We start from the raw sequence: 25,380 nt of genomic DNA, 5'->3' as shown, positions 1-25,380 counted from the left end.
TAACAAGGGCTCGCTCTTAGTGCTGCCAAAGAAATCTTTGCATTCAAATGCAATTACAGAACGAATGCAAATCACGGAAATGAAATAATTTCATTCAGAAAGCCCCTTGGAGCAAGTTATGAAAAGGCGAGCCATGCATTGAGAATAGTCCGTTAATAATGGCTGGACGTTATTACTAGACATAATGCATGTCACTGTGGACCCGACTTATACATGCCACCATGCCCCCATCCCATTCAGCAGATGATAGCCCACTCCTTGTATCAACTTTGCATTCTGGGACCCGAAGTCCTGAATTTCCCTCATTATAAACCCAGGTCAACAAGTCCCAGAATAGAAAGTTAAAACCAGGTTTGATCCCATGTGCAGCACTGCCCCCTCCGCTCCCCTGCCCCCGCTGCACTTGGGCGATCTCAATCTCACTGGGCCTAGTAAGATCGTTGTCTGTCCTCCATCTGTTCCCCCTTCCTTGCCTCGTCGCGCCTTGAAAAACTGTGGGCCTCATTACAACTTTGGCTGTAGCCATGTCGCTATTGGCAGCATGGCTGCCGCTGAAATCGGGTCCGGGTTCCCAGAATGGGGAATTACCGGGCCATTCCGAGTTCGTAGAGCCCGGTAATTCCTCCCTCCCGGAACCCCGGCCCGGACCTTCCCCATTCCCATCTGAGCCCCCATAGGGCTCAATGGGAATTGGAGAGGGTGCAAACAATGGGCCGATTACGAGCGGCCTGTTGTTTGCTCCCACTTCCCCTCGCGGGACCCGGTAAGGACGCCTGGTTTGACCAGACGTTACTTACCGGGTCTCGCGAAGGGAGCTTGTAATGAGGTGCAAGGGGTTTAACGGGTCTGCCTCCTTTAGCGGAGCCCGTTAACCCAGTTCCGCCTCGGTCGTAATGAGGCCCTGTGTATAGGCGCGTTATAAATGCCATATCATATCACTGGGCTATTATCTCCCATATGCGGTGCAACATGCCCGCGTGCATAATGAGGTTATCCCCTACATGCCAATGCCAACTTTGATGTACTTATTTTTTTGTCAAGACTCCAACTCCCAGAATGAATTGGGTTTGCTGAATAGAGATCGCAGCCTCATGACATGGGGACACCGAACAACTGGTCCTTGTGACGTTCTCTTGACAATCAGTAATATATGTAAACATACACGTGCTTAAGGGCGAGCAGCCTATTGCTTTTGTAGCAGTGCAGTGTTAGCTAGTGCCACGCCAAGTGAACTATGCATGCGCAATCATAAGATTTTATAAAGCCCAGCCTGCGTTGGATAACCTGAGTGGCGTGCGTGCTATACGTCCTGGCCCTCCAGGCCTGGCTACGCCCAGGCACGTGCAGTTAAACACCCGCCCTGCCCTCCCCTCCCCCAGGGCGTCTGCGCCCGCTCGTGCGCGCCTTTGCACTTGACTGCCCGGACCTGTGAGGTGTTTCTGGGCCCCGCTGCCGCCAGTCTAGACGGGAACCCCCTTCTGTTTCCGCTGCAGTAATGATTTAAAGAGAAGTGCGAGACGGGGTCACCTCGGAGGTCGCGGGTTCAAATCCGATGCAGGTCAGTTCTAATTAAAAATCATTACCTTCTGGCCGGATGTTTTTATTGGGGGACCGGTATGCAATAAACTTCAGGCTTCACTAAAAATCCCCCCTGGGCAGGTGTGTTTAGTTAAGAACCACTGCCTGGGAGGCCAGTGCTTCAGTCAGTCTGGCTTTTGAGGTGCTTGCCCCTCCCCCCAACATCAGGGTGATAGTGGAAAGGGGGTGTTTGGTGGGTTCATGACCTGAGAGCTAAGAACTTTGGGCATGTGTCACGGATTTGACCAACATTTTGTAGACAATTTTATATGCCTGGACCCTCCCAGACTGGAACGGTTCTTTAACAAAACTCAAAAAGTTATTAAGAAAACAAAAAAAACACTTTCTACCTGTTGTGTGTCACCCCTCCTGCGAGCATGGTAGCTCCCTGGATGGGTTCAATGGTCACATTACCAACCTAATCAATAGCACGGGCCATTTCCAGCTCGTGAGTCTAAGACAGATCTGACTCCGGTGTCGTTATTTCAGGCACCATGCTGGTGCTGCACCATGTGCAGCAGGCTCAATGGCAGGGCCCTGCACTGGGACGATGCCCCTGCTGGGCACCACCGTTCCCCCATCATGGTCTGGGCCATGTAACCACGGCTCTCTGCGCAACCCCGGCCTGGGTGCCCCGAGAGCCGGGCCTGCAGTGAGCTGGGTGCCTCAAGCCCACCTCTAGCGCTCCGGTGATCTGGAGCTCACAGGTGATCCCTGTGACTTGTCTTCCGTGTGACTGCAGCCCCCAAAGGTATCCGTTGGGTGATCCCGACATCTGCGTGGCCCGCTCCGGTGACCGGGCCACAACACTACCTAGTCCCTATTTGTTTTTCCCATAGGCAAAAAAAGGTACATTTTTGCTTGACTGCACAATTTGGGCCAGGTTTGAAACAACTTGGGCACAAATCCTTGACTGACAAATCTTTTGTGGTTTGGGGTTATTCCGTCCAGTACTTTTTAAATTATTTGACGGAGAAGTGGGCGCCCTCTTGCCCCAAAAATATAGCTATATCCACCGTGGTGCTTTGCAGCAGAGAGGCATTTCAGAAATTTAAAAGCGGCCATTTCCTTCCAAAAATCTATTGCTAATAACGTTTAACTTGATGGATGGATTTGATGACATTTCGAACACCAAATATTCGTCAAGGTGCCTCCCCAAACTGCACATTTTGGTAACAAACCGTTATGAAATGAAAAAGTTATTAAGAAAACAAAAAACCACAGTTTTTAGCCCATTCATTTTTCCATAGAGGAAAAAGTGCAGTTTTTGAACAGTCGTAGACTGTAGACTGGACCAAATAAGAAACGACTTGGGCACAAACCATGGACTTAAATTCCTTGACTGGTTTGGGTCAAATCCATCCAGTAGTTTTTAAAATATTCAACAGAGAAAGGGGTGCCCCTTGCTCTTTAAAAACCTTATATAGGCCTTGACAACGCTTTTTACAGCAGAGAGGCTGAGCGAGGCTAATAACTTTTAAATTGCTTGATGGATTTGGATGAAATCATCCAAACGAAAAGGTTGTCAAGAGCAGCCCCACTAAACTGGAGATTTTGGGAACAATTCATCAGAAAATGGAAAATGTTAATAAGAAAACATAAAAACACTGTTTTCAGCTGACTCGCATTCAGTTTCTCATGGAGTTTTTTAACAGCCCTAGCGCGAAAAACTCTGGACAGATTTGGGCCAAATAAACAATTTTGGCACAAAGCATTGACTCAATTTCCTTGACTAGTTTGGGGGAATTCCATCCAGTAGTTTATAAAATATTTGACAGATACAGGGGTTGGGGGGGATGTCGGAGGGGTCCCCGATTCTTAAAACCTTGATATATTGGCCTTCCACCTCGGAGAACAAAAATGCATCCTACAAACTAAACAGTGATAGGGGATAATGGCCAGGAGAGGGCCAGGGTGGAAATAGGGGAGTGGGGGACCATCGAAAGAGTAGGGATTGGGGGTGCACTTGGTGACTGCTTGTGAGGACAGGGAAGAGTTTGGGTTTTTCAAGTATTATCATGGGGATACCGGGAAAATCCCGCAGGCATGGGTATTTCAATGCTGCTGTATGTGTAGTTTGTGGCCACCTAGTGGGTCCAGAAGAAACATTGGGGGAACATGTATAGAGGACATAGCCGAAGGCCGTGGACACTGGCCGGTAGTTTTTTTTTAAAAGATACAGTGGGCACAGCCAAAGGCCGTGCTCGCTGGCCTGGGCCAAAGGTCTTGTCTCGTGGGCCTGAAAGACATGTATAGTGGTCACTGCTGAAGGCCGTGGCCACCAATTGTGTACAAAAATCCATATTGGGTGAACATGTATAGTGGGCACGGCCAAAGGCCATGGCTATTGGCCTGGCAGTCTTTTAAAATATACAGTGAGCACGTCCAAAGGCTCTGCTCACTGGCTAGAGCGAAAGGCCCTTTCTAGTGGGCCTGAAAGACATGTATAGTGGGTCCAAAAGAAATACATCGAGGGGACATGTACAGTGGACGCAGTCGAAGCCTGTGGCCACTGGCCATGACAGTGTCGCAAAATATGAATTGGGCACGGCCAAAGGCCAGCCTGGCTAGTGGGCTCAAAAGACATTTACAGTGGTGGAGGCCGAAGGCCGTGCCACCTAGTGTGTCCAAAACAAACATATCAGGCGAACATGTACAGTGGACATGGCGAAGGCTGTGGCCACTGGCCGTGGTTAGTAGCCTGGTAGTGTTTTAAAATATACAGTGGGCTTGGGAAGGGGTCGGCTAGGAAACGGGAAAGGGCTAGAGAAGAGAAAATCCTCAGGGAGAAAATTGAGGCTATCCAACCAGGGGGCAAACTCTGAAACCAAATGTTTGCCGGCAAATGGGCAGAGCTCCGGCAGCTTAAAGCCAAACTTGCCCCCCTCTCGGTTGCCCAAACCGAGAGAAAATTATCCTTTCTGAAACAAAGCTATATGGAGAGGGGAGAGAAGGCGGACAGAATCCTGGCTTGGAGGTTGCGGGAACTTAGAAAAAGCAGGAGGGTTGACTCAGTTCGACTCCCTTAGGGGAATAAATGCCTGGACGACCCAGGGATAGCGGAACAATTCTGCTTGTATTACGAGGGCCTACATACATCAGAATACTCAGGAGACAGGTCTGAGGCTGAGAACTTCCTCGACTCCCTCCCGTTCCCCTGCCTCCCACATGAGAAAGCGGACCCCCTGGAAAGGCCATTCACGCCCCAAAAGGTGGTGGATACTATTGCATCCATGAAGGGAGGTACCGCCCTGGGCGATGATGGCTTCACGGTTCTCGTCTAGAAATCCTTCCGCTCCACTCGGGTGCCCTTCCTGTCAAAACTGTTCAACGCAATCCTAGAGTCGGGGACCCTCCCCCAGTCCATGTTATCGGCTCGTATCGTAGTCATTCCAAAGGAGGGAAAGGACCCAACCAGCCGCCAATCTTACCATCCTATTTCCTTACTTAATACGGATGTGAAGGTTCTGGCTAAGTTACTGGCCAATAGGCTGGCTCAGCATCTTCCATCGCTGGTTCACGGAGACCAATTTGGATTCATCCCGGGTAAACAGGGACCTGATAATATCAGGAAGACCCTGGACATAATGCACCATGCCTCCAGTTACAACATGGAAGCCTATCTCCTATCTCTGGACTCTGAAAAGGCCTTCGACCGGGTGGAGTGGTTGTATATGGGGAAGGTCCTACAAAAGATTGGAATAGGGGACAGATTCCGCTGGTGGATCGCTTCACTGTATAATGGTCCCTCCGCCAGGGTGACGGTCAACGGGGCGGTCTCAGCATTGTTTCCCCTCTCCAGAGGGACCCGCCAGGGCTGCCCCATTTCACCGCTTCTATGAATCCTTGCGATGGAGCCGCTGGCCATAGCGATAAGACAACACCAGGGTATCACTGGGGTTCGGTGTGGGGATCTCGATTTTAAACTCTCTCTCTTCGCAGACGACATCCTCGCATATCTAACAGACCCAAGGGTCTCTCTCCTGACTCTCCTGGACCTGATATGCACCTTTGGGGTCTTCTCTGGATTGAAAATAAATCCATCGAAATTGCGCCTCATGCCGATGGGTAAAGGTGACAAAGACATTGGCGAGAGTAAAATATTAGGGGGTATTATAATTGAAAGAAAAGCCACCCCATATCTGGGAATCCTCCTCCCGAGAGACTTGGGAGGCCTCTTTGAATTAAACTTCCCTCCCATCCTTTCCAGGATAAAACTAGACCTCCAGTGATGGGCCCCCCCCCGACCCTCTTGTGCTTCGGCCGAATGGTCTCTATAAAGATGAACATCCTTCCCCGGCTTCTCTATCTCTTTGCCTCTCCCGATTATTATCCCCGAGTCATTTTTTAAATCCCGGTATTCCATGGTTCAATGCTTTATTTGGCAGTCTAAGAAACCAAGAATCAAACATGACACCCTGACTCTCCCGAGATCCCAGGGAGGCTTCGGTCTCCCAGACTTCCGACAGTACTATAAAGCCTCACAACTGAGGGTAATGTTGGAACACATGAGAGACAACATGCAAACCTCCTGGACTTACATTGAGGACATACACCCTCATCCCAGGAACGTAAGAGACCTCCTGTGGTCCCTGACCAGGAGCATCCCCGATACTGTCAGAAGCCACCCAACACTATCCGTTCTGTTGGCCCTATGGAAACAGGATAAAGTAAACACAACCCTGTGCTCTTGGCCCTCCTCTCTGTCCTCCCTCTGCCCCCACCCCCTGATTTGTATAAGAATGGTCTACGGGATACACAAAGTTGGTCGGACATGGGTCTGGAGAGAGCCGTCCAGCTTTTTCATCAGAACGCATTCCTTGACTACAATAGGTTAGCTGAGGCCATGGGGGACAAACGGATGTCGGTTTTTGAATACCTCTGAATAAAAGGGATCATGACCAACCCCCAGTGGGGCGAGGCCCTTGCTCGCCCCCCTTAAACCCCTTGAGAGGGTCATTGTGGAATCTTCGTCGAGAAGGGGTGCGTTGTCTTGGATCTATAAAGTGCTGATTACATCTCATCTGGAGGGCAGACAGGGATTCAAACATTTTTGGGAGGAGAGACTGGGAGGGGAGCTGGAAGAATCAACCTGAACAAAACAGTTTGAAACGCTTTTTTTGGGTTCACTGTATACGTTAGCCATGGAACACAACTTCAAAATCCTCCACGCATGGCACTTCCCCCCTGATAGATTATCTGAGATGTTTCCCGCTGTATCCCCTTTCTGCCCCATGGACGGGGGACTTGGTATCACTTATGGTGGGAATACCCGACTGTTCAGATCTACTGGTCGGAGCTCTTAAATTGGATCAAAGATATAGTAGGCATTATTCTGCCCTTGCATCCCATTGTAATCCTTTTTGGTGATCCCTCCTCAGAATCAGATTCCGGTAGCATCCCTAGGGTGGTCCAGGCTATGTTGAGAGCCAGAAGACTAGCCCTGGCTCAAAAATGGAAATGTAACCTAGTCCCTTCCAGATCAGAATGGCTGACTAAACTCTTGTGTGATTTTCACTTATTAGAAACCAACAGCGCTGACCCATGATAAAATGAAGGCTTTCCTGCTGGATTGGTCAAACTGCAGTACAATGAGACTTTGAGGAACTCCCCCCGGGGAGGCCCCACCTGGTCCCATGCTCGAGAAACATTCTCCAGCACTCACCCTGTGCGACATTGAAAGAACCCTCTTTCTTATCAGCCGTCCTGTGGTTTATGGTCCCGAAACAGTGGTAATCAAATATATATATATATATATATATATATATATATATATATATATATATATATATATATATATATATATATATATATATATATATATATATATGTGATATACACAATGGCCCTGGCTAGTGGACCTGAAGGACATGAATAGTGGTCATGGCCGAAGGCCATGGACACCTATCTGGTCCAAAAGAAACATATTGGGGGGGCACATGTACAGTGGACATGGCCGAAGGCCATGGCTACTTGCCCTGTAGTTGCCCGGTAGTGTTTTCAAATATACAGTGGCCACAGCCGGCTCACTGGCCAGAGCCGAAGGCCCTGGCTAGTGGTCCGGAAAGACATGTATAGTGGTCTGTAACGCTCACCTGATTCCCACGGAGGCGCCGGTCTTGGCAGGATGGTGTCTGTGACTCGAAAAGTGAAGTGCAGGACTCGATTGGCTTCCGGGGCTGAGCCTCTTCGCACTGTGTGTCTAACTCGAAGAGTGAGATATCTGCAGGTGAAAGAATATGGGGTTAATGATCTGGGGTTGTCGGGTATCTCTCTCCCTTTCCCTTCCTCGCTTTTCCGTGGAGCCCCAAGGTCAACGTGCTCACCTTAGATAGGTGAATGCTGGACTCTCCATCTGCGTCTGGTGCAGGGTGCCGTTGCCAGTTCCTTCACTGGGTGAAACGTAGGCCTCTTGACATCAGAGGATTGCTACCGTCGTTAACTGCACGAACGGTGAGTTTCCGGACACCTTTTAAGTCCTTACAGTCTTTAGGTGCGTGGGCACGTTAATGTGGAACAGGACTCTGTATAATGCTTTTTCTATTTGTCTTGCAGGGCTCTTGAGGTAGAAGATGGTGTGAAGAAAGCCGAAGTTCGAGCCAGAGTCTTGGAATGAAGCGCTTGGAAATGCGTAAGTAAATGCCGGTTGCCTGCTTTTCAAAAGCTCGCTAACTGTCTCTTTTCCCTTGCAGTTGTGAGTTCGGGTGTTGAAGAGACGCTGGAAACGCCGGAGTATTTGCAGGCACCCTATTGTGGCGGGCGCGATGGCGCGTAAGTAAAATACCTGTCTAATGTCTCTTCTTTTGTCTTTCAGGTGCAGGATTGCAGCGTTGAAGAAAACCGGAATTCGCTGAGTGCCGGTAAGTAATTCCACACAGGAATAACTATGCTTTTGTCTTCACAGGCGGAGGAGCAGCGTGAAGAGATGGTAGCTGCCGATGGATCAGGTGAGGAAAGCGCTGCACGTGAAGGTTGCCGTGCTAACCTGTTGTTTCTTGCCCCACCCAGGTAAGAAAGTAGTCCCGGCTCACAGAGGATTCCTATGTGGCTGGTAAGTAAGCAGCATGGTCTGCTGCAGGTAAGTCCACCCAAGCATCTTCATACAAATTATGAGCCCGGCGCTTCCAGTGCCGGGACCAGTGACTTTGATGAGCCTGGTGCCACCGGCGCCAGGACAAGGTCCAAAAGGTCCCAGTGGGGACCGGCTGGTGCCTAGGATGAAGGTTAGGGGCCTGCTTCCAAGGACGTTGGGCTGGTCCTAGCTCCTTGGAAGCAGTGATCATGACAGCACCCCCCCTCAAGGCCCCTCCTAAGCGTGTCTTAAAAAACCAGGGGTTTTGGCTTGTCGGGGTGATTCAGATGGAATTTCTTGACCAGACGAGGTGCGTGGACATGTTCTGAGGGTTCCCAAGACCTTTCCTGGGGGCCGTATCCTTTCCAATCAACCAGGTAATATAATTTAGATTTGGAGATTTTGGAGTCTAGGATGTTCTTTACTTCGAACTCAAGTTCTCCATCCACTAGAACAGGTTCTGGGAGTTCGGTCAATCGGGTTTCTGGTTGTACTGGTTTTAGTAAGGAGACATGGAATACTGGATGTATTTTCATATGCGAAGGCAATTCCAATTTGACAGCCACCGGATTAATTATGGCAGAGATGAGATAGGGTCCTAAGTATCTCGGGATGAAGGTGCAGGGTCCTTTTAGAGGCAGGTGCTTAGTGGATAACCAGACCTGATCTCCCACTGCGTAGTGAGGGGCCTCTTTACGGTGTTGATCCGCTCCTTTCTTGTATAGAGCTTTAGCTCTTTGCAGATGGGCAGTGGCTTCTTTAAAAGTACGAGTGATCACCGAGTGCAAGTGATCCACAGCAGGTGTTTCGAATTCTTGGGGAGGATCCAGATTAGAGGTCCTAGGATGGTTTCCGTATAATAGGAAGAAGGGAGTCTTCCCGGTTCCAGAATGGGTCGAATTGTTATAAGCGTATTCAGCGATCTAAAGGATATCCTTCCAAGGGTTTTCAGTTTGTTGGAGCATGCAACGTAAATATTGCTCCAGAGTTTGATTTGTCCTCTCGGTTTGTCCGTCAGTTTGGGGATGGTGACTGGTTGAAAGTCTCACATCAATTTGGGCTAAGCGACAGCAACTTCGCCCAAAGTGGGAGATGAATTGACTTCCCCTATCGGAGACCAAAACCGAGGGAAAACCGTGTAACCGAACGATGTTTTCTAAGAATTCTCGGGCTAATACTGAAGCTGAAGGTAGGCCCTTCAGGGGAATGAAGTGAGCCATCTTGGAGAATAGATCCACGACTACTAAAATGGTATTATACCCTGAGCATGGAGGTAAGTCCGTGATGAAATCCATGGACAGGGTATGCCATGGACAGGGAGGGATGTCCAGTGGGTGTAAGAGGCCGGCTGGTTTCTCCTTCTGACTTTTTTCTGAGCACACACACCGCAGGAGATTACAAAGTCTCTAATATCCTTCTTCCATGATGGCCACCAGAAATGTCTTTTGACCTTTTCCATGGTTTTGGTAATGCCAGGGTGACCCTCCATTAATGAGTCGTGATAACAGGAGATTACCTGTTTTTGTATTTTCTCACAGGGCAAGTACAATCGTCCTCGGAAATATGGTAGGTCTTGGTCCACTGAGAAATCCTTCCCCTTGAATTGCCAGTCCTGTAATTCTGCCGGAGTTAGGAGTGATTTGACTGTAGTCTCGATGTCTTCAAAGGATTGAGCGCTGACCAAGCCCAAAATCCTTTGTTCTGGGATTATGGGTATTGGTTCAGGATTGGTCAAGTGTTCATCTATTCCCATCCGGGAGAGGGCATCTGCTTTTCCGTTTTTACTGCCTGGTCGATAAGTAATTATAAAGTCAAACTCAGCCAAAAACAGAGCCCAGCGGAGCTGCCTGGAAGACTGAGCTTTGGCCGTCTTCAGATATTGTAAGTTGCGGTGATCTGTCATTACGGTGACTGTGTGTCTGGCTCCCAAAAGATAATGCCGCCAGGCTTTAAAGGCTGATCTGATAGCTAAAAGTTCCTTGTCTGTAATTGAATAGTTGATCTCGGGAGCCGAGAATTTGCGGGACCAAAAGGCTACAGGATGTAATTGGTGCGTGACCGGATTTCTTTGTGATAAAACTGCCCCCATAGCAAGACTAGAAGCATCTGTTTCTACGATGTAGGGGAGTTCTGGGCGAGGGTGTTTTAGAACAGGTGCAGAGATGAATTTAGCTTTTAAGTCCTGAAAAGCTTGTTCCGCCTCAGTAGACCACTCAAAACGTTTGTTTTTCTTTAATAGAGCGGTGATGGGCTGGACTATTCGAGAGAATTCAGGAATGAACCTGAGGTAAAAGTTAGCGAAGCCTAACATGCTTTGAACTCCTTTTACAGAGGTTGGTGAAGGCCACTTGATGATTGCGTCGACTTTCTTTGAATCCATATGGACTCCGTTTGGTGACAATATGAATCCCAGGAACTCAACTTCAGTTACGTTGAAAACGCATTTTTCAAGCTTAGCAAAAAGGTTATGTTGACGTAATCTCTCAAGGACCTCTTTAACGTGTTTCTGATGTTCCTCTTCAGATGATGAATAGACGAGGATGTCATCAATGTAGACAACAACACACACATCTATGAGTTCTCTAAGGACATCATTCATAAAATACTGGAAGGCGGCAGGAGCGTTGCATAGTCCAAAGGGCATAACTTGATATTCAAACAGCCCATACTTGGTGCGGAAGGCCGTCTTCCATTCAACGCCCTCTTTTATTCGTACCAAGTGGTAGGCTCCTCTGAGATCCAACTTTGTATATATACATGCGTCTTTGACTTGGTCCAGGAGTTCAGGGATCAAAGGTAACAGGTATCTGTTTTTAACAGTGACTTGATTCAGGGCGCGGTAATCTATACAAGTCCTAAGGTCTCCTTCCTTTTTCGGAACGAAGAACAAAGCCGAGGAAGCTGGAGATTTTGAAGGACGGATAAATCCGTTAGCTAGGTATTGGTCCAGATATTGTCTGAGGTGAAGATTCTCTGGCTCGGTGAGGGCATAAATCCTACTGCAAGGAGGAGTTGTTCCGGGTATCAGATCTATTTGACAGTCGTAAGACCTATGAGGAGGCAGGGTGTTAGCTTGGTCCTTCCGAAAGACGTCTTGGAATTCCTGGTATTCGGGAGGTAGTTTGGGAACCTCAGAAGAGATTGCCGCCAGTGAAACATCAGGCCGAGGATAACAAGTGGAGATACATTCTGGAAACTGAACCGTCTTTGCTCGCCAATCGATCTGAGGATTGTCTTCTCTAACCAAGGAATTCCCAGAATGATCTGGAACTGAGGGGCCTTGATCACATCGAACACGATTTTCTCCCGGTGTCCCTCTTGGCTCACTAACGTCACTTCTTGGGTGGCGTGAGTTACTGGTCCGGAGGCTATCTCCGTGCCATCCACTGTAGTAATGACGTCTTTTACTGCCTTAGGGACAAGAGGTAGATTCATCCTTGATACCATTTCACGGTCCACATAATTACTGATTGCTCCGCTGTCGATGTAAGCTTCAATTGCATGCAAACGATCCGGACGTTCAGGGCTAATGAGGACCATAGGCACCACGAAATGCGAGGTCATGGAACAGATTTTAACGCTCGGCAAGAGGACCTCTACACTTGTCGGGCTAGGTCGTTTCCCTGCTCAGAATTTGTGGTACTTCTTAGCTGGTTTCACTGGACAGTCTCGAAGAAAGTGCCCCGAGTTTCCGCAATAGAGGCATAATTGCAGCTGTCTTCTCCTTTCTCGCTCTTTTTGGGTTAAAGGTCCTTTCATGCCCCCTATTTGCATGGGTTCCACGGTGTCAGCTCCCCTAGTAGAGGTCTGCGGTTTAGAAAACACTCGGGTATCAAATTTGGAACGATCAGCCTTTCTATTCTGTAATCTGTGGTCCAATTGAACAACTAAGTCAATATAGTCTGAGCATTCTTGTGGAGGATTCACAACTTGAGCTAACACATCCTTGAGCTCTCCACGCAGGCCTCTGTAGGAAAGCGTTATTCTTTTATCCTCAAGCCATTGAGTTTCCACTATAAGTCTGTTGAATGAGGCAATGTAAGTCAAGAGGTCTTGATTACCCTGTCGTAACGAAAGGAGTTCATTGTCCAAGGCCTGCCCTTGTGCATGTCTTGCGAACAGTTTCTCCATGCTGGACTGGAAGGCCTGGAAATCATGAAGAACCGGATCATCCTGAGTGACTAAAGGGATCGACCAATCTGCGGCACTGCCACTGAGATAAGAAAGCACAAAAGCCACCTTGGCCTGATCTGTTGGGAAGGCAGCTGGTCTACATAAGAAGTGTAGGCGGCACTGGTTAATGAACACTGCAAATCTCTTTGAGTCACCAGAAAAGCGTTCGGGCGGAGCCAAGGGCACATTACCGGGTAGATTGATTTGCACTGGATTTGAGGAGGATGCTGAAGGATAATTTCCTCCTGGAGCGGGCAAAGGTGTTTGTCCTGCCTGCGTTTGTAGCAATTGCCTAGCAAGGTCCTCTGTTCGCTCCTTGGATATTATCAGCTCTCTTCTTAGAGCGTTTGTTTCCTGACGAGCTGCATGTACTTCTGCTCTTAGTTCCCCAAGCAACTGGGCCAATTGATCAGTATCCGAGGTTTCCATTGCGCCTGGGTAGGAGTTTTGCGGTGGGCTTCGCGTTCTGTAACGCTCACCTGATTCCCACGGAGGCGCCGGTCTTGGCAGGATGGTGTCTGTGACTCGAAAAGTGAAGTGCAGGGCTCGATTGGCTTCCGGGGCTGAGCCTCTTCGCACTGTGTGTCTAACTCGAAGAGTGAGATATCTGCAGGTGAAAGAATATGGGGTTAATGATCTGGGGTTGTCGGGTATCTCTCTCCCTTTCCCTTCCTCGCTTTTCCGTGGAGCCCCAAGGTCAACGTGCTCACCTTAGATAGGTGAATGCTGGACTCTCCATCTGCGTCTGGTGCAGGGTGCCATTGCCAGTTCCTTCACTGCGTGAAACGTAGGCCTCTTGACATCAGAGGATTGCTACCGTCGTTAACTGCACGAACGGTGAGTTTCCGGACACCTTTTAAGTCCTTACAGTCTTTAGGTGCGTGGGCACGTTAATGTGGAACAGGGCTCCCTATAATGCTTTTTCTATTTGTCTTGCAGGGCTCTTGAGGTAGAAGATGGTGTGAAGAAAGCCGAAGTTCGAGCCAGAGTCTTGGAATGAAGCGCTTGGAAATGCGTAAGTAAATGCCGGTTGCCTGCTTTTCAAAAGCTCGCTAACTGTCTCTTTTCCCTTGCAGTTGTGAGTTCGGGTGTTGAAGAGACACTGGAAACGCCGGAGTATTTGCAGGCGCCCTATTGTGGCGGGCGCGATGGCGCGTAAGTAAAATACCTGTCTAATGTCTCTTCTTTTGTCTTTCAGGTGCAGGATTGCAGCGTTGAAGAAAACCGGAATTCGCGGAGTGCCGGTAAGTAATTCCACACAGGAATAACTATGCTTTTGTCTTCACAGGCGGAGGAGCAGCGTGAAGAGATGGTAGCTGCCGATGGATCAGGTTAGGAAAGCGCTGCGCGTGAAGGTTGCCGTGCTAACCTGTTGTTTCTTGTCTTTGCAGGTGCTACCGAAGGCTGGATACAGGAATGGTAAGCGTTTGTTCTTGCAGGTTCAGGATCGGAAAGAAGAAAACTGGAACAGACACGGTGAGCGTTCTGCTGCAGATGCAGAATAACGCGAAGCACGTTTCATCAATCAGGTGTGGTTTAAATAGCCTTGGAGTGATGAGGCGTCTTCCTCCACGGCCTCGCCTAGGTAAGAAAAGAGTTCCTGTTCCAGAAGAGTTCCAGTGTTGTATCCAGGGAGTGGAGCTTGCCCCACCCAGGTAAGAAAGTAGTCCCGGCTCACAGAGGATTCCTATGTGGCTGGTAAGTAAGCAGCATGGTCTGCTGCAGGTAAGTCCACCCAAGCATCTTCATACAAATTATGAGCCAGGCGCTTCCAGTGCCGGGACCAGTGACTTTGATGAGCCTGGTGCCACCGGCGCCAGGATAAGGTCCAAAAGGTCCCAGTGGGGACCGGCTGGTGCCTAGGATGAAGGTTAGGGGCCTGCTTCCAAGGACGTTGGGCTGGTCCTAGCTCCTTGGAAGCAGTGATCATGACATGGTCCAACCACCTAGTGGTTCCAAAAGAAACATATTGGGGTAACATGTGCAGTGGACACAGCCGAAGGCCGTGGTCACTGGCCATTGATGGTGGTCATGGTCAAAGGCTGTGGCCACCTATTGGGTCCAAAAGAAACACATTGGGGGGGGGGAATGTAAAGTGGACATGGCTACTGGCCCTCTAGTGGCCTGGTAGTGTTTTCAAATATACAGTGGGCACAGGCGAAGGGCTGTGCTCACTGGACAGACCCAAAGGCCCTGGCTAGTAGTCCCGAAAGACATGTATAGTGGTCAGCCACCTAGTGGGTCCAAAAGAAACAGATTGGTTGAACATGTACAGTATACTGAACTCTCATATGTACCAAGAGATGATCCCTATACACATTTTAGCATACCTAATGAGTGATCTTATGTCTGATGCCATCAGTGATGTAATCAGTGAGGTCATATATGATATAATTAGTGATGTCACCAGTGATGTAATCTCTGATGTCATCATTGTGGTCAGACGCTGCGCAACAGAGGGCGCGAAGTTAAGATGGCTTTGCCTAAATTGTCTGATGAATTTCTGGGGTTTTGTTGCATTACTTTTTCACCTTAACGTCCCTGTAACTAATGTTTTTCCCTGAATTTGAAACATTTAGTTACAATATATTGCTCACCTTAACATCCCTGCAACTACTGTTTTTCTCTGAAAATATATATATCGGGTGGAAGGGCAAGACAAGATGTTATGGGGTTGGGGGAAGTAGAGTATGGTTAGGGTGACAAGACATACTGGATTTGCCTGGACTATCTCGGAATTTGGATTCTTTATAATTTAAAAACCCTGTCCAGGTTTTGAGGAAAAACTATTATAAACTAAATAAACATCCTAATATTTACAGAATGTTCACTTCCGCAGGATGGTCTCGAACCACTAACCTTTCAGAGAGCATCCAGAGACTTTAACTCATTGCACCACAGCGACTGCTTTGGTAAGAGTAAGACAAGGGGCCTCATTACGACCCTTGAGGGAAATGGGTTAACGGCGCCGTAAAAGGCTGCGGCGCCATTAACCCATTAGCGCCTAATTACGAGGTCCCTTTGCGGGACCCGACCTTAACAGCTGGTCTAGAGCAGCCGTTAAAGTAGGGACCCGCAAAGGGACCTTCGCGGTAAGTATGGTACCGCAATTTGCGGTACCGTATTTAGCGCCTTCGCCATTCCCATTATGCCCTAAATGGGAATGGGGAAGGGCCATGGGGAAATGGGGAAATACCGCCCCGCCAACCTCGGAATGGGGCGGTATTTCCCCATTTCACCATGGCTGACACGTTACGATACCGGCACCAACCATGGTGCTAATAGCGCCATGGTTTAGCGCCGGTATCGTAATGAAGCCAAGGCCTTTAAAGTCAATCAGAGGAAAAGCCCCTTTGTTAGTAGCATGATTACATCTGCAGTCAAAATGCAGAAAATACTGTGGAATGGGTGAGAAAGGAGTGGGGTGCAAGAATCCGGTGTCTCGGGGATGGGGTTTGCACAGGCATAGGGGGTGGACATCCTTCTTTTATGTTGTTGGCCGTCCTGGTTTTTCATCTTGAATATCTTGTAACCCCAGGTATATGGGAAAGGTAAAAATGCCACGACAAAACAGACCAGTATTTAAAATTGTGGAGGTGAACCACATAGAACCGGTGTGCCAATTTAGTGCGCATAAGAGTACAGATTGCCCTATTGCTGCCTTTAATGTTGCATTTTGGTGCATGAAGGGGTATTTCCACTGCTGCCGTTCATGCAATACCTATTGCCTGTGCACGGCTGCCATGCAGTACCAGCCTTTTGACTGAGGGAAGGTTGCATACATTTCATGTGACATGGGACGCACACTATTGAATCACCATCCATAAAACCTGAGCGCCATGTCTGTCCATGCAGATCACACGTGATCTAGCCGTGGATGGAATAGCACTGATGAAGTCATAGTGCTAAAGGGGTGGAATAAATCTATGCACTGATCTTTTGAATGGTTGCAAAGAGGCACAGAATAGCTCCAATAACAGGAGAAAGGGATGAAGACTGTAATGTTTGTGCCCTGTCTCATCTGCAGACACTTCTAAGCGCGTATCCGCTTTGTGGGCGGAGTCACAGTGAAAGTCTAGGCTGATTAGCTGCATTGAATGCTTTATTGGTGAGTAGTGGGAGTATTTAATCTAGGATGTAAAGTAGCTGCTTCAGCGGGTCCTTGTCCGGTCTTAGGTGGAAAACTAAAGCAATACACAACCAAGGCGCAGAATTCCTGAGAGATAAGTTACGCCTACACCAGCCGACAAGAATGCTCAGATCAAGCAACGACATCCGCCTGGAGCCGTAACCGAAAGCCTACAACAGAAGGAAACTCGGAGGATCCTCTTTCTCTCACCAGGCACCGAAAACTTGGAATGATCTATCAAAGAATATACGGAACACAAGAAACCACCTAGCATTCAGGAAATTGCTCAAATCCTGGCTCTTCACTGCTTAACTAGAAGACCGCCCAGAAGAACGCCCACTCCACTAAAACAAGGATGAATAAAGACACCGATCCCCACCACGAACAGAATCCAAGGAACGCAATCAACGACAAACCACTAGATGTAATGAGAGATGGCCATAAGAGAAGGAGACTTAAGACTGAGCACATAGACGGACCAAGACGGAAGCATTTAGACGACTCACCCATAGCATCCCGGCCTGTACCACACCCGAAATTTCATCTGACCAATTCACATAGATAGTAGGGAATGAGGACACCACAACTCCTGCTCCAACATCCAAGGAGGAGAATTAGACACTCCATCCTCGCTGCACAGTTCATTAAATTACAACACCATACATAGTTCATTAGAATATAACAGGGAGTCCGCCACGCAAAACCTCATTTGCTCCGATATGTGTAGGCCTTCTCCCCTATACAGGACCCCAAATCTAGCTGTGTTTTAGGATTGTACTAAATCATTCAATTGTTTCTCAAATTCAATTATATATGATACTATACTAAATTGTTCTGTTAGGTGTGGGCCTCTCGCTCGGCCTAACAGAACTGTAAAAATGTAGCTGTTGTCGCGCCATGCAGGATTCCCGAAATCAAGGCATTCAGCTACATTGTGAAGACTATTTACAAACATATAGCCCACTAACCAAAAAGCTCAAACTTTCTGCATACTTAATTCACTCAAACTCACACAACCACCTCTCACACTGCAAGCCGCACGCAGTTAACCACACCGCAACAACACATAAGCCGCACCAACAGCACTCAAGGTCCGACATCGCTCCGATTCTCGCAAAAAAGCTCAGCGCACGGTGTATACCGAGATGAAGCTGCCAACAGAACACCACTCCTCTCACTATCCTACTCCCTCTTCACCCTACTAACATCTCGTTTGCAGATCCGCCAGAGCACCTGGGGACCAACTCCATTGGTGACGGTGCGCGGTACAAATACCTCTGACATTAACAAAACATAACATTTAACATCTGCCATTTGGCTCCCCGGGCATGCAGACACCATGGCAAGGTATTGGATGGTTGCCATCCAATCAGACAAAGGAAATGGACGACCTCGCCGATCCTCATCATGTGTTGCTGTGCACCTTACCTCCAACCAGGGGAGTTGCTAGGTCTGGAAAAGACCCGGGGCTAAGCTGATGTCAGAACTGTTGAGACTGGGGGCTAGCTAGTCTTTTGGCTGTAGCTCCTGAAATTCTATCCGGGGCTACAACCAAAAGATCAGGGGCTATAGCCCCCTTAGCCCCCCCTAGCAATGCCCCTGCCTCCAACCTGTCCACAATCCATCCTCCATTATCTGCACCATACCGGCTCACAACATAGTAATTGTGTTGCTTTCTTAACTGTCCTAAACTTCCCCAAGGTCCAAGTGGTGCCTTCTTCGCCACCCCCGCCTAGGGTGACCAGATTTAAAAAGTAAAAAACTGCGATAGGGAAACTAACATAAAAGTAGGACTAACTCTTGAAAGTGGCTGTCTACTTCAGCAGCGTTTGGAGAAGGGGGTTTAAGTGTTACTGTTCAAAGAAATACATATTATAATTAATTTATCACAAACTAACACTATCTTAAGTTGTAAAATGCAGCATTTGTTCTGTGCGCCTGTGCGCCCCACCTCCCATACTGTAAAGCTTTGTAACTATGGCCACGCTTTATCACGTTTTAGGCCACATTTTATTCCAAAAATAATAAGCAGAATATGTGGGTGGCAGAGTCAGCTCAGAGGTTGGCAGTTTTGCAGCTCACAGATTTAAATAAACAATGATTTCATGCTGCTAGGTGCCGCTCCTTTAGGACTAGGGGTTCGGGGTCTGCGCCTCCTTGTGCTCCACCAATTGGACAGAACCACCCATGCCTTCCTCGCGTGCTCACTCGCGACTCCCCCCTCAAAGATCCCTGTTGAGCAAAAATCCACCCTTCGTTCCTGTCACGTTCACAAGTGACATGTTTACATTTTGCTCATTTTTCGTTGGCCTCTTAAGGATTCCAAACGTCTAATGCTTCCTTAAAAAACGTGTTCCTGTCTCTCCCCATTTAGACAGCGTACCCGCCTAACTGTACGGCTTTGAGAAAGCACGCTTCAGCGCCAAACACTTGTCGGCTGTAATTATTAACTTGAAACCGAAGACCGAGATCCAACCACCAATATTTATTTATTTATTTAATTTCTTATTTTGCACCACATGGCCATGGGCCTCGGGGCGCACGAAAAACAGGACGAACGGATAATGCGATAGTCAGGAGGAAAGCACGAGTCTAACAGAACAGGTAAGTTTCGACTAATATTGCTATTAATGCAGGATTAGAACACCATTTTAGATCATTAACCTGAAATGCTCGCTTCCGATTCTTCTCAAATATGGACAAAGATAATAGAGCAAATCTAAGTATATTTGTCAATACAGACGTCTGTATTGAAAAATTCCTTCCTGTCTAAATAATCCCATTCCCAAAAATGACTGATTATATAATTGGAGCTGAGCGCCGCTTCTATAAATAAGTTGAGTATCCCAGAGTTAAGTAATCGAACCACCTACTTTGAATGTTAGACCCAATTTACTTTGCGGTAAGTGCTATACAGTGTTAATTATTATTGCTGTAGTGCTAAGTAGAGTCATGGGGCCTCTGTGTAGGACAGAGGACACATGAATGAGGGCTTGTGGGACAGAGAACACATGAATGAGGGCTTGTGGGACGGAGCACACATGAATGAGGGCTTGTGGGACGGAGAACACATGAATGAGGGCTTGTGGGACGGAGAACACATGAATGGGGGCTTGTGGGATGGAGAACACATGAATGGGGGCTAGTGGCTTTGAGAGGTACGCGGGTCAGCATTGTGATGGAAAATGGGGCACAAATGGACAATCTTCGCCCTCCACCCTACCTTCCTCCTGCAGAGTCACATAGTACACACACTAACTGTGCACACACAGAATGACACTACACCCTGTCTGGGATGTAAATTAGGCCTCATGCAACCTTTTTTGAATACATTAAGGGAAGAACCAAAATAACAGGGACAAAAGTTGCTGGACTTGAAGTCACTGGTCCACACGTCCTGCCAAAGGCAGGTACTGCTGAGAAACCTTGCGGCGTCAGTTGTATGTTTTAAGTAGGATAAGAAATCGAGGGGTGCTTCTAGCGCATCACAAAACAATTTTCGGAGGTGCCTGGCAGAGCCTCAGAATCCTAACTCGCCAAGTCCCCTATAAAAGAGGCAGGGACCCGGCAATTAAAGGAGGGGCCTAACATATGGTTGAGTTTTTTTGTTTTTTTTTAACCTGGAATGGAAAATGGTGAAATCTATTTTAATAGATGAGTTAAATATAATCAACATGCAGTCAAACATTGGACTAAAATAAAGATAATTCAGATATAAAATTTAAATCAAAACAAAATGGGTCAATGCACATTTAAATCCCCCAGTTCTTTTGATGGAAACCAATGATTTGTGTTTGTTTTATTAAATCGTTTAATGCCAACATCAATTTAATATGTAGCAAAAATCAAACAATTACTCTATATTATACTTGGGTGGGAGGCGTGCAGTGGGGAAGCACCCATATTTTTATATATATATATATATATAGTATAATTTGTGAAGGCCTCATGAAGCAAGACACAGACAACAGATTTAAAGCTCAAACAAAATACTTTAATTAACTTAAATGTCAGGATGCGAGAAGGCCAAACTATCCTACGGTGGGATTTCCCTACCTAAAGAAAGTAATGATCGTGTGTCCTTTAGTTCAACTTAAAAATCCATCTGTGTCCAAAACCTATGCTTGCCCTCACGTCTAAAGATACATAAATTGTATGGATGTCAGCAACCGCAAAAATAGTGCTCAAAATAAAGATCTGAACTTTCTCCAGCTCCTCGGCTTGTAGTATAGCCTCTCTTTAAGTTCAAAGCACCTTCACAAATCAAACTTCAGATCCTTTCCCCAAGCGGAACACAGTCTCAACAAGGATCTTGGGGGTTCACTGCCCCAAGTTCAACACCGTTCCAACATGATATTCAGGTCTCTTGGTTTCCAGTAAGTTTTCCAACCCAACTTTGCAGTTTAAATAGGGTTTTCTGGTCTAGGCGCAGTTGTCGAACCACACGGTCGACCCATCACAGGTCATGCAACCGAAAACCCTTGGCACTTCATTATAGTCACTGGTTCTCTTTAAAGTTCCTTGCAGACATAAGCTCTCTCTTTATACCTAAACCAATTAGCTATTTGAAGCACTTTCCTCTTTGGCAGCCTTCTAGGCTCTGTCTCCACGTGACTTTAACAACGTTCCGTTTGGGGAGACTTTCCTTGCCTCGGCACACTTTCACACTTTGCAATAGCGTTGTATTCCTTGCACATCTCCCTTGGTTTAAAAAAGCCCTGGTTATTGGGTCTCCTTTCCTTCTTATTCTCACAATGTTCATTGTCTTCTTGATTCGACTTTCATTATTGTCAGAATTGTATTTGACTTTCCTTTCATTCACCCAGGAGGTTTCCATGTATTTTACATAACTTTACTTCAGTTCGGTATTCAAAAATTGCAGGTAATATTCAGTAGATGGTTTGGGTTTCATAAAACTCTCTTTTTGGTCTCTTGAACCAACAAACATGGCCTTTCTCCAATCGGCATCCTCGCATGTCCGAACCCGAGCCCCTGGAGTGCCCTGGCGTGACTTTCCCTCACTGTCACCCACCGGTATCCGGCAAACTCTTCTGGGTGCCTTTGGCTCTCTCCTTGGCGTTCACTCGCTTCCCGTCGGGAGCCTCAGCGAGCCCTGCTCGTCTTATCTGAACCTTCCTGCTGTACGCTGCGGCTCCCTGGAGTCTTCAGTGTCCCCAGCTCCAGCGGGGGACACGCGGCCTCGTACTTTGCAGGACTACGACCCTTCTCATAGCTCGGTAGGGCTGCAGCGTCTCTCTGCATGTCCTGCAATGCTCAGCACCCTTTTCACTGAGCAGGCGCCTTTCTCCCCAGGGGACACCGTCTCCTGCGTGCTTGGCTTTCTCTCTCAGGTGGACTCCGGCAACCTGAATTCTCTATCCCAGCTGGATTCCACGTCCTTCTGATTTCTTTCTCCTTATATACACATGTGGCCTGGCCTGGCCTGGCAATTGGCTCCAAGTGCAAGTCCTTGGCCTGACCCCAATTAGTGGGACGTTCCTGACTTGTATACTGATGTTTCACAGCCCTCTTCCTCATCTCAGTACTAGAGGGGTAAAGTGACATGTCAGTATGTACTGCTCTTAGTCGCCTCTTCCTTGTCCCAGTACTAAAATTAGATATGGGGAAATTAGGAAATTAGGGGAAATGCCTTACTATAGACTATAAAAGCTGAGGGAATGTAGGGTTGGTTCTCAGAAGTAAAAGGGGGATATTCTGTCTCATCTGTGGATATCCTCTCTCCAATCCCCAAGGAGTCTTCACCCAAGTGATCCTCCCTCGCTTTTCCACCCCAACGGTCAGGATCCAAAAGCGATGGCCTTTTCCTGGTCCCCAGATAAAACGATGCAGGGGGATGTGGGTGTGAGGATACCCTCAGGTTTCTCACAGTATATCTATATATCCTATAGTACGGCGACCGCCGCAGTGTTATAAATGTGAGCATCGAGATATATAGGAAACCGGAAAAATGTACTTTTGACTGGCATGAAGAAGTTTGTCAGTTTGTCACCCCCCAGCCCCCACCCAACCCTGACTGTACATTTCGGGAAATATACATAAAAAAATAATAAAGTTATTAAGAAAGTAAAAAAACGCTAATTCAGCCTATTCCCCATTCATTTTCCTATAGAGAAAAAGTCATATTTTGCTCCAGCACACAGCCAGAACCTCTGGACGGTTTTGGACCAGGTATTTTAAAGTATTTTTATTGGCATTTCAAATTTACATTAGAAGTAGCTGTGTAACAATTATGAAAGAACTGCGGAATGAAGCATTGACTTTCCAGTATATTTTTAAAATATTTTATGGAGACGGGGTGCCCCCTTCTCCCAAAATTACAGCTATATCGTCTAAGGTGCTTTGCAGGAGAGAGACTTTTCAGAAATGAAAAAGTTGAAAAATGCTTTTGGAGGAGTAAATTCAGAGCTCCAACGTTTTCTCATATTCAAGGTAAGTTTTTTCATGTTATGGGTTATTTTTTGCTGAAGGCCATCCATGGCTGGTGGCTCGGTAGTGACAAGTGGGCCTGGAAGACATATACTGTTTGCCCGTGGCCATCTAGTGGGCCCATAAAAAACATACTGGGGGAACATGTAAAGTGGACACTGCCGAAAGCCCTGGCTAGTGGGCCTGAAATACATGTATAGTGGCCCTGGCCACCTAGTGGGTCCAAAAGAAACATATTGGCGGAACATGTACAGTACCGGTAGTATTTTAAATTATACAGGCCGTGCTCACTGGCCAGTGCCGAAGACCCTGGCTAGTGGACCTGAAAGAAATGTATATTCGGCCGTGGCCACCTGAGGAGGCCAAAAGAAACATATTCGGGTCATATGTACCATAGACAAGGCTGAAGCATGTGGCCAGTGGCCTGTAAAAAACAATGGTGTAACAAAACCCTTGAATTCACTGAAAAAACATTAGTTAAGGTGCAGTTAAGTTATGCAGATTTAACGCAACAAAACCCTTGAAATTCAGCGTATGTCGGAAGCCTTGACAGACTTAACTGAGCGCGTTCCCGTTGCAAAGACCATGAGCACATACATATTATAAGAGGAGGGATTCACAATGACATACAAAATCGCATTAAGGGAGAAATTGGCGGAACGCGCCGGGTTAAGCTAGTCATGACATTGCTTTAAATCTGCACAACTTACTGCACCTTAACTAAGGCTTTTTCAGCGTATGTGTATATATATTATACAATTGATATGATAGTTTATTTATATAGCGCCTATACACAATGTGTTTCAAAGCGCTTCAAAGCAAGGAAGGGAACAAGGGAAAATACAACGACATTCTTACAGGCCATGAACAGTAAGGATGTGAAATTAACTATCGTACTCGGCCTGACGACATTTCAGATAGTGCAAGAGCTAAGACATAGATAAGGAAGGGAGGGGGAGAGTGGGAAGGAAATGGAAACAGGCAGGCGACAACCGTACTAGGCCTGACGACATTTCAGATGGTGCTGGGGAGGCATGGGGCGGGGGGCGGGAAGAAAAAAAGCAAGTAAGGGGAGGGGGGAGGAGACAGACGAGGTTGCTATCATACTAGGTCCAGGGACAATTCTGATATAGTAATTGCTTTGACTTGAATTACAACTAAATAATTCACTTGCATCAAATAACGTACAAACCTTTCACCTGAGGGTGAGCCATCCCTCGGTTGATTATTATTCGTCCTCAGAGCTTCTCGGTAACTGGTGGCTTGTGCCCTTTAAGAAATGAGTTTGGAGAGGTGTTCACGGCCTGTTCCAAGTGGAGCACTTTGCTTCTTGCCAAAAAGCACCCTCACTCCACCTGTCTCGGCAGCCTCTGCAGTGAGTCCACAGATGTAGTAAGCCGGGTACATTCTGAGCCACCCCTCTCTTGCTCTCCAGACAGAGGGGCCCGTGTTCAACTAGGACATGGGGCATTAGGGTTAAACACCCGGGGAGGGGGGGTTATCATGAGTCCCATTTTATAATGTGTTCTAGGTGCATTAATGAAGAGGCTTCTAGGAATTGAAGGGCCTCAAGCTTAACCTGCTCTGCGTCCAATGATCATGGAGTGAGATGGTTTGGGACGGTGCTCCCATTGAAGTCTTTGGATGTTACAAAACCCCCTGATTTTATCAGTAGTTTAATGAGTGGTTCGCTGGGAGGATGATCCCGTTGAAGTATATGGGGGCATTTGGCCTGTTTTGACAGTGAAGATGATTCCAAGTACAGTGACAACCTCTAAATGAGGGTGAGTTTAGAGGTCGGCCTCAATACCCTTCAATTCAGAAAAAACTGGAGGAACCCTCCAGCTCCCCCTTTAAGCTCTTCTCCACTAGGCTGAATTCAGCCATTAAAAAACCTAACTAGAATAGAATAGAGAAATAACATGAAAAGAGAGAGATGATCAAGCCCTTCCCTGCACGCCCACATATTTGACGCACAGTG

At 47.4% G+C, this 25,380-nt stretch overlaps 1 protein-coding gene across 1 annotated transcript in view; it reads left to right on the top strand.

Moving 5' to 3' along the window:
* RARA (retinoic acid receptor alpha) overlaps window positions 1-25,380 on the top strand; it is a 513,885-nt gene that overhangs the window by 175,927 nt on the left and 312,578 nt on the right. The window lies entirely within an intron of this gene.

Source organism: Ambystoma mexicanum, chromosome 13 (genome assembly GCF_040938575.1).
Source record: "Ambystoma mexicanum isolate Mex_15411 chromosome 13, UKY_AmexF1_1, whole genome shotgun sequence".
In the NCBI taxonomy this organism is placed as follows: domain Eukaryota; kingdom Metazoa; phylum Chordata; class Amphibia; order Caudata; family Ambystomatidae; genus Ambystoma; species Ambystoma mexicanum.
This window is presented reverse-complemented; position numbering and strand designations above follow the sequence as displayed.